The sequence below is a fragment of the Ceratosolen solmsi genome, unplaced genomic scaffold, assembly GCF_000503995.2.
Source record: "Ceratosolen solmsi marchali unplaced genomic scaffold, CerSol_1.0 scaffold14, whole genome shotgun sequence".
NCBI classification, from domain to species: domain Eukaryota; kingdom Metazoa; phylum Arthropoda; class Insecta; order Hymenoptera; family Agaonidae; genus Ceratosolen; species Ceratosolen solmsi.
The window spans coordinates 9,298,264-9,309,250 of NW_011948420.1; the positions used below are offsets into that span (position 1 = coordinate 9,298,264).

The 10,987-nt window shown below is 32.5% G+C and overlaps 1 protein-coding gene across 3 annotated transcripts in view; it reads right to left on the reverse strand.

Annotated features, from left to right (window-relative positions):
- Positions 1-10,987, reverse strand: part of LOC105361069 (uncharacterized) — a 42,513-nt gene that overhangs the window by 17,042 nt on the left and 14,484 nt on the right. The window contains exon 1 of one of the 3 annotated variants that reach the window (XM_011498166.1): positions 1,870-2,351. The exons of the other annotated variants lie outside the window; for them this stretch is intronic. The gene's annotated coding sequence lies outside the window, so the exon portion shown is untranslated. Of the gene's footprint in view, positions 1-1,869; positions 2,352-10,987 lie in introns of those variants that run through there. 3 annotated transcript variants of the gene reach the window in all.

The following is a 10,987-nucleotide window of genomic DNA, read 5'->3' on the forward strand; positions in this document are numbered from 1 at the left end:
TCTCCCCCCCCCCCCCCCCCCCCCCCGCAAAAAAAAAACCTCCGCAAGTCCACCAAGCCACCCAGCCCCCTTCCACCCAAGCCCCCACCGTCCTATCCCAATCAGCTGTCCCGACCATTGTCGCATGAATTGACGATGCGACGTAATTGTGACGTTTGTTTACGCCCGCTTGGGCCAAACTCTGAAATTGGCACTGTCCCCTCGTAATTTCCATGTTGCAGACTTTTGACGGTTGCGTTTGAACGTTATGTGCGAGTTACTTTGTTTATTTTACAAATTTTGACTGTACAAAAGTGTGTAGCACGCGCGTTGTGACATCTCACTGAAATATATTCAATATTTTGCGTGGATGCTGTCATCGATCAAGTGTTCTCTTTCCTTGCTAATCTAATTGGCCAAATCGAAAATCAAATACTTTGGTTTAATTATTGTTAACCGTGAATAAAAGGTTGGCATTTTATTTAGCGGAAAGTTCGATTGTAATTTTAAATTTAATTTTATTTATTTAATATACCAAAGCTTATTTATTTAACATTAATGCTTTTTTTTTTTTTTTATAACAATTAATAATTTTATTTTATTTTTTTTCAAAAACAAGTTTTTTAAACCGTTGTTGTTAAGGAGCTGACACAATTGCACAATTCAGATCCTCCTAATTTTATATTTACATTTAACTGACGATTGATAAATTATTTTATCGGTTAATTCCGAAAGGAACATTTTTCGTAATTGGTGAATAAATAAATTTATATTAAACGAAAACAAAAGTATACAAATTGCGAATTAATGTGATTATGAATGCGCGCGCGCATTTGTTCAAACGAACGAAAGAGGCCGAAATTTTGGAACGAAATTCAGAGCTTCGACGAAAATGACCTGTTCTTCTCAAAATCATGTAATTGTGCCTTAAATTCATTTGTTGTTATTACTTCTTGTATAAATTTTCTATAAATTCGTCCTACTCCCGAATGAGTGGAAAAAAAAAAAAAAAAAAAAAAAAATATTGAAAATTGTAAATCATATTATGCTAAATTAAAATAATTGTGAATATTATATTAAAGGTAGTAAACTGGTTGCGTTTTTAAAGTTTATGTATGTAATAAATTCGAATTTTAATCTATATGTACTTGAATTCAACAAATCTCTAGTAATTGCATTCAGGATGGCAGGTACTAATTTTAAAATAAAACTCTTTATTAAATTAAAAACCACTTATTTACAACTTTTATCGACGTATATATGTATATACAGTCATTTCTTAAATCAATGCATTATCGTATCGTTTATAATTATCATTATCGTTCATTATAATTAATTTATCATCATCATCATCATCATCATCATCATCATCATCATCATCATTATCATCATCATTATTATTATTTGTTATTGTTGTTATTATTATTAATCTTATAAATATATAGTAAGGATTGAATTAACGTTAAATAGAATGTGTTTGTGCTATATTATTGTTGACATCTACTAACTTATTCGTACAAATCTCATATTGCGAGAAATTCAGGCAGCAAATACTTACACATAAAATTTCAAATAATAAATATTATTTGAATAATAGAAATTACTTTTACCATTACAATAGATTTACCGATATTATTATTAAATTATTTTATCGTAATTTATTAACATGCATTATGCTATATTAGAGAACTTTATTAAAAAACAAAATAAACAATAATGTATGACACAATATATTACTAAATATATCTGTATATGTATATATATATTAACGTAGACATAAGTTTTTAATCAGGAAACTGTATTTTATGCTCCTTATATATCAACAATTTATATTCACAATTTAAAGAATCGTACATTCGGACATTGCTCTAAATAAAGAATTATTCGTACCTCTGTTATATAGCGAGTAAACGTTGTTAATGATAATTGGATAACATAAAGCGTGAGGATAGTTTTTCGAAAACTGCCATACCGCTTCAAACTATCTAAACGCAGTCGCCATTAAATTTAAATGTCTAGCCAGGCTTCGCAAACACACCAACCTTCCACCGTTGCTTCTACTTCCATAAATCATGCGTGAGGTTGCCGGCCAAGAGCCAAGTGACAATCGTGACAAGAAAACTCGGGCGGCTTCAACTTTGTCAGGAACTGCGCTTATCGGCTCCCGGAGTTACGCGAACAAATTGAGATGAGCGAGGGTACGCAGCGCTCAAAGCCCGCTCGGATCGGTCTCGCCTCGCGTACTAATTTCATCGACACCTTGAAAAAGGAAAAGCCTCGGCGGCCGAGCCGCGACGCCATAGAAAAGCCCGACACGAAGGCACGCGCTCGCGTAGGAGGAAGCGAGAGAGCGTGGCGAGGTCGCTGACGCGTGTCCAACGTCGCAAGAGCCCGGATGAGTGGTACGAAAATTAACGATCCTGCACCCGGAGGACCCATTCTGATGGGGCTTGATACCGTGAACGCTTGTTCTCGATAAATTCCTGAACTACATCGGATTGGAGAATAAACATCGCAATATTCGGAGAGCGGGAGGAAGGTATCCATCAAACGACCTTGGGCTTTGCGAGCGCCGTGGCTCGAGACGTACTTTCTTGTCGTTGACTCACATTTAACGAGTCCATTTACCTATCGTATCGCCTTAATTGCCAGTTATTTATTAATTCGATTTCTAATGCGAAAGTCCCAAGGGCCTATCTCGCTGCTCTATTGCGGCTACCGCCTCTCCAAGTTGAGGATGTTGTGTAAACTCTCCGTTATTCCTTCCACAATAAATGATTACGGACAATAGAGATGCTACCATCTACACACACGCGCGCGCACACACCAGCACAACGCAAACAAACAAACAAAATAGTACTTTTAAATTCAATGATTTGAAAATGGTTTACCTTTTCCTTATTACGTAAATTTACATCATTGTGCGTGAAAGGCTGTCGTAATATCTATTTGTACCAATAGACCGTGAAATTTATATCTCTTGCACAGTTATTAACTATTCATATTTAACGATATAAAAAAACTTTTTTTACTTTATTAGATATAGTGGCATTTAACCAGTTGATAATAACATTTTAAAAATAGAATCATTCTACGTGCACATATTGACAATTTATTATTTCATCTTTTTATAAATCCTTAAAAATTAATATTTTCGTTCAAAGACCTTTTTAATTTATTAAGGAGTATAAGCAATTGATTAAATATAGTGAAGGATACCATGTCAATATTTCGTTTTCCTTACGTGATTGCCAAATCGGAAATATATAAAAGAAATTATTTTCATCCCTATATGTCGCTCAAACACTTTATTTTTTCGAATTATTTGCAATAAAAATATTAAATAAATCATTTATTATTAATATTAGTTGATAGAATCGCTCAAATTTATAGGTTATAGTAACAGGATGGAATTGCTCTGTGGATCATCAGTATATAAGTCCTTGATGAATCTAGAATAGAAATTGTATGTTCGTCTGTTAAACATACACCTACAATTTTTCTTTATTTCTCATTGGCCGTAAATATATTCAGTTTATACATTAAATTATTATATTCTACAGACATTAAAGTATCACAAAAATAAATACTTTTTACCTATTAAGTATCTAATTAATACCTTATGCTAATTAAAAAAAAATTTTCGTGCAAAAAATTCAAGGTAAGTTAATGATTTTCTAATTATATTAAAAATATTTAAGTATTAATTCAAAAGATGGGATAAAATATTTTGACAATAATAATTTTTTTTATCGCACTTCTAATGTGAATTCCTTATTGTTCATTTATTATTTTTATACATTCATTAGCTTTGCATAAATATAATAGCAGATGAAAAATATTATGAATTATGTTTCACGTGTTTTGGCAATATAGAAAAAATATATTCTAAATTTTGCTCGGGTGGAAATAATTAATAATATTAAAAAATTATATGTGTTTACTGATCATTTATTTATAACACTTCATTCGTAATACTTATAAAGCTATTTGCTTAATTAATGTAACAATTGCATATTATGACAGAAACGGATGTAAATTTTTTTCCAAGATGTAAAAATAACTAATATATATTAATAAAAATATTTATAAATTTATTTCGGTACATTTGATAATATAATTTTTTAATGCACGATTAATAATATGTATATATATATATATATATATATATATTGTGGTATAAATTAAATAAATTTTAATTTTTAAAAATAAGAATTTTTCTTTTTATTATCAAACTGTTAGTTAAAAGTCAAAGTACTTTTAAGCAGATGCCAATTGTAGTCCAAATTTCTAAAAGATAATTAATTAGTTTGTCGCGTATTCTTTAGTAATATGGGATTCGATAAATCAATTTTCTGTATAATAAGGGGGATGTAATAAACGTCTCGCATGTGTTGTCAAAATAATTAACGTAAATCGTGGAAAAAAATTTCTGTATATCCACACAATTGTTGCTATGCTTTCCAATTGATAATTAAACGTTTCGTTTCTTGGTAATTTACTTCAATCGTACTAATTCGTGTATTGCAACTGATTATTTGTTATATATTTGCGTTTAAATCTATTAATCTTTCCCATTCGTTATGCCAGTATAGAAAATGAAAACTTGATAATCGTTGTTGGCATTAATTGCGTTTGCATTATTGCCAATGAAACATAATTTAGTAATTAATTATTTATTTACATTATTTTTAATAAGAGTATGGATGGATATAATAGCGACTGAAAACAGTAAGATGATAAGGTTAATCATGATAAAAATCCTAAATAAATATAATAGTAAAAAAAAAATGTTCTTCATGCTAATTTGCTATGGATGAAGTAATTTTAATGAAATAAAATAATTGCAATATTAGAATAGATTGAAAGAAATTTTGAATTTCTTAATAACGACATTAAACGTCTTTATGATGATATATACTATTAGTTGATGAAAATGCCAGAATTTTCTCAACAAATCATGAAATATTTTGAGCAAACTAAATCCAAATTTGCTAAGATTTTTCAAATTTATCAAATATCAATAGATTAGATTAAAAAATGTAATATGACAGGTATAAATACCTAATCGTGTATATTTAAATTTTTGATATTACAACACATCACTACATTTGACATTAAATAAATTAATATTTCATAAATAACTTAAAAGCTTGCTTATCTTGAGTGAATAATTGTGAATAAAGAACATTATGAACATTATAATTTATACATAAATGTAATTATAATTCTTAATATTCTTTTTAGAAATTTTTGTTATTTTAATTAATGATATTTTACATTTGCTACCGTCAACATTTTATCCGGAGTAAAATCGATTATGAAACATATAAGCTATTTTTATCCACAACAGCCACATTTATAAAAATAAATGATGATTAATTATTTATTCCAATTACAAATTACATTTTTAATATCAATCGGGTGAATAATATTTAATTTATACTTTAAGCAAATATTCAGCAAACTAATTTATACGTTTGTAATAATGTTAAACATTTTATATATTTATTTCTTATATTCTCACATTTTTATTCGTTTAGCTTTAGTGGTAATATAATATAATTATTGAGTATTAAATTCTTTTGTTAATTCACCGTATTTCACATTCCGCGACGATCATAAGTAGACGATAAACCGATGTTGATGTAATTATAATAAGCATTGTATATAAATAGACTATTTTCTTTCCATCCCAAAACTAGTTTGCGGTTTAATTAATAATATGACCTGCCAATGTTTCAATGCTTAAATAACTAAATAACGGCGTAAAATAACATCTAGCGAATTTCTAAGAGCTTTGAATATTCTACGATAAGATTGTACTCTAAAACAAATTGTAATAATTAGAATAAATTTTGATGTCGACGTATAATAAATTAGGGATGAAATATATAATAACAACTGGCACACGTAGATTATAGTCGGCCGATTTTGTAAATTTTGAGTGATTGGTTGATGGCAGCATCGTAATGCATATTATTAGAAACAGTAATTCGGCTTAAAAAAATGTCGGCAAAAAGCATATAGCACAAATAGTTAATAGCGCACGCGTCATTAATTGCACAATATTGGCATTCTTAATCAGATTTCGATAAGCCATGAAAGGGGATAAAATGGGCTTCCGGGCTGCAAGAGCGACATCACAAGGGAAAATAATGTTACTGAGTTTTTCACAGGCAATTAAAGGTAAGAAAACAAGGAGTTTAAGGCAGTTTAAGGCAAAAAATCTAGGTGCAATTAGGCCGCTGGAACTCTTATAGCGCGAGTAGGGCTATTAGGGCCCCTCTTATCATATGGATCGCGCGCACGCGAGTGGCCAATCGGTATGGCAATCACGAACGCGATTGATAATGAACGCGTAGAGTCGATCCATTATGTTGTGGCGTAAGCGCAGGTTTGCCCCCATCATCGAGGAGAAATCCGAGAAACTCAGTGGCACGTGTTTGTTCGAGTAATATTTCTTTGCTGCTCTCGATTGCTCATCGCTCGTTATCTCACAACTTTTGACCAAGAAGTAGTTTGTGCACCAACGATTTCTGTAATCGGCGATGCGCTGTGATTTTATGTGCTGTAAGAAGCAGCAGCAATCCGAGTGAGGTTTACATTAATTGCTTCCGTTACATCCTTCCGTGCCATATCTTTCTTCTTACGAGTAATGGCTATTTCATTCGACGATATTAATCGATTTTCATTGATAATTTCTGGGATCGTTCGCTATTTTTTTTTATTTTTTTTTTTATTTTTGTTTTTTTTTTTGCTCGTTATCCTTATAAACGTCATTTTCGAAATATCTTATGCCTAATATGTATTATCTGCTCGTTAACTAATCTTTCGTGAGTTTCCGGCCATTATTTGAAACTCAATCATCGTACCGAAAGACCATTGGCAAAACTATGCTGGCAAATTGCAATGGTTTTTCATTGTCAAAGAAATTTCGATCAATGATATATCGAATTTATAAACTACAAATGTCGAGCTTTCCCCGTACTCGCCAACTTCTGCTAATTCTCTTTTAAATAGCATCGACAATTGTTATTGGTTTTTTTCTTCTTTTTTTTTTTTTTAAAGGGAACAAATTTTTAAAGAGTAATCACCGTAAAGATTGATCATTACGAGAGATAATTATCGAGAATGTCTAACTATAAGAACCATAAGCGATTCGTGACTAAGTACAATTGTATAGTCGACTACAATGTTAATTCTTCAAAAGATCGGATAAAGTTATGCGGATCCTCGTGGCCTCGCGATCCACGATACAAGACTGTAAAGTAGAAAGCTCTTGGTAATATCCGCAAAAGCTTGCGTTACACGAACGTAAATGAAACTGGGCCACGGAACTTTCGACCTCCAAAACAATTAGATGACTCGGAAGCTCCGGTCTCGAAACTCCGTTTGTACGCGTGAGTGGCTTGCAGATGACAGAACAAACTATCCTTCACTTCCGGCTACGTCGCAACGCTTAGATTCCCAAGAGCGAGACTTTGGTGGTTTGGTGATTCGGGGGGGGGGGGGAGAGTCCTGGAGAGCCCCCGCGAAATCCGCCCACGTGTCGAAAATGAAAATGAACGGCCACGCAGTCGCTGTGCACACGAGAGCGAACGGAAACAATGCCCGCGACACGCGAACTACTTGCACGCGTCCGTCCATCTCTCTCTCTCTCTCTCTCTCTCTCTCTCTCTCTCTCTCTGTCTCTCTGTCTCTCTCTCTCTTTCTCTTTATGCCCGAGGTGCTCGCATGCTCGGAGAATGCCTGTTACCTACGATCGTACGTGAAAACTTATACCATCGAGTCAAGCGCAAACCCATATTATCGCCTATTGTCTCTTTTCTTGGCGCCCCTCCCCACCACCACCAACGCCACGATTGATACACCAAAGCACGCACTTCTTCTGCTTTCGCCGGTGTTTTCTACGTTGAGCTGCGAGCCTTAAGGACCTTTTCAAAATGCATTGTCTTTAATGCGTACGGATTAGAGGCGAGGCAGACCATGAAAAATTATGCGCTTTAAAGGAACAATGTAAGACGGCATTTATTCGTCGCACTGTCATTACACTTCGTTAGTCTAATGGATTTGAAAAGTCGCGGTAATGCGATTTTTCAATCGTAGATGGTTTGTAAAATTCCGGCTGGTTAAAGCAATTAGCAAAAATTATCAACGATACATGATACGACGTATGAGTAATTCAAAGTCTTGCACTTTACGACTTTTAATTGCAAGAATGTCTTAAAATTTCATACAATACTAGTACAATACAGACAATCATAACCGCTAAATTCCGTATTAATTGACACTTCGATGTGATGGTGAATTATCATAGTGCAGATGCCACGCAAATTTTAATATCACATACATTCCAATACTTGTTTTTTCTATCTTTCTTTTTATTATTTATTTATCTTAATTAATATAAGTTCGATAAAACAAATCATCTGATAATTCCTAATATTACATACATTTAAAACCCACGCATTGACGTGGCTCATTGTTACCGTAAAATTAAAATGATACTCGATACTCGGCAATCTCTCGTGATTATTGTCTCGTCATCTAATTATACGCCTACTGTTTTGATAAAAGCTGAAAACCACCTACTACTACCAATTATAATCTTTTTATTTATTCAACGATCGATAATTACTTACGCAATTGAAACATAAATATTCAATAATTACATCGAATGGATAATAATTTCCTATTTACCCACATAAGAGAATTCTTGTTTTGGGTTTTTTTTTTTATTTTTATATATATATGAAGATAACTCGATTCTTTCGCGATTTTTCTTCCAATAAATCTATCATTGATATTTTCACTTTCGTTGGACAGACCGACTTATGGATATTTCCTATGCCATTTATAAATGTTGGAATTGATAGTACAACTCGAACGGTAAGCCTCTGAAAACCATTGTTACCGACTTGCGTGTACGCCAAACGTATATAAAAGACTGCAAAATTCTTGTGATTCTTTTTATATTCCTACGGTATTAACAACTGCAATTACATTATGTTGTTCCTTATTGATTTCTTATAAATTTATTTCCTAGTTTTTATCCCTCGTTACCCGATGACATACAAAGTTTCAAGTTTTTGAAATCTAATGAATTATACTTATCAATCTTTTTAGATTTTTTTACTTTTGATTTATTTAATATAAATACTATATTACTAAGTCATTTTAAATTTTTAATTGCCAAAAAAATCTAAATTATTAATAAATGAAAGAAAAAACTCATTAAATAATTAGATTTCATATGATGTATAATTAAAAAAAATAATAAAAGCATAAATATAACTTGCACGTTAAATTTATTTATCAAAAAAATTAAATGTACAGCACATTAATATTTACTTTCTTTCTTGCTGAGTTATCCGTTACATAGATCGTTTTATTTATAAATATTTATGATATTATCTATTACATTTATCTTATACTAAAGAAACCAATTGAATAATGAATTTTGTATATATATATATATATATATTTTTTTTTTGAGAAAAAAAAAACAATTACTATCTCTTCTGTAATGTGAATAATTATTGTATAAAAACCACTTGCTCGTGTTGACGGAAGAAGGATAAAAATGAAGTAAACGACATTGCCTATGTCGTACTGAACTAATGAAATTCATGAAATATAAACAAATTCAGTACCATTGCTTTCCAAACTTATCTACACGAATGTGATAATCAGGTGAGATATAATATCACTGAAAATTAAATTATACTAAATAAAAGTCATGATCGCGAACCTAATTCGAAGCTTTAAAATTAATTAGCTCTAGTTTAGAAAAAAAAAATTGCTTATTCAACTTCTTGTAAAATATAAATAATGTATAATCATGATTATTAAAATAGATAGAAATATTTAGATTTAATTGATTTATTGAAAAACCTATAACTAGAAGTTTTTAATGTTTTTAGAATTCAAAGTGCTGTGTAAGTGAAATAATTTTTTCACTTACCACTTTCAACATCCACTTTCATTTTAAATTGCCACACTCGTGAATCAAGAAATTAATTCTATAGAGCTAAATTACTTAATTGTAATTATGAAAAATTACAAAAACTTTGTAAAATCCGTATATACGAAAAATTAAAGCAATCAACATTGTGAAAAGAGATTTAATTATGCTACTCTCAGATACATAAAAAAATATTTTGCAATATAGCGCAATGATATTCCTTGAGTAAAGTGAGGGCGAAAGTTAATTAAACGAAGTTGGAAGGTGGGAAAATGGATATTTAAACATTATGTATTATTTTCAAATTATTTTCCTCATTTTTCCATTATTCTTAGCACGAATTATTAGTTCTTGGCTCGCTCGAATGTTCTCTCTTCTAAAAATTTTGCTTCGTACATATCCAACTTGAATATAAATAAATTGAAAAATTTAAAAACCGCCCCAGGCATACACGACCTCACGCGTATGAAGTGACGGACCATCACTCAGGAAGATGGAAGCTCAAAAGCAAATGAGTCGAGGCTACGAAGAACGAAGTTGTGTATCGATATCTCGTAGCAAGAAACGAAGTCGATAAATTCGTCGCTTTCCAATCGTCCTACAAGCGATCGCTCTTAGCCGCCTCGGACCGTAGCAATGGTCTCGCAATCGCGACAATTGCGCAAAATCCATCGTTTTAGGCCCGATGAACGCCTCCGAGGGCTCGCTTATCTATGCAAATGGCCTCAAGAGAGGCAGAGTCGCGATCCACATTGCCAGCCTCGTTGTTCACAGGGACAACAGGTCGCTCGAACGTGGCGACGAGCCTTAAACGGCCTCCACTCCATTTGTCACGTGCGACTTATAAGCCTCAAGTGTAAGTGTGTACGCGCGCGCGTGTGTGTGTGTGCGAGTTTGCCTCAACTGCAACGTCTGCCTTAGATGCTAATCGATTTCCTGCGCGAATCATCAGCGCCGAGGAAAGGAATTCGCCTGGATTCGCGAGTGAGGCAGATCGAGCCTCGGGTGCAGCCGCCTGCCAGCGACGGGGACTCGTCGCTA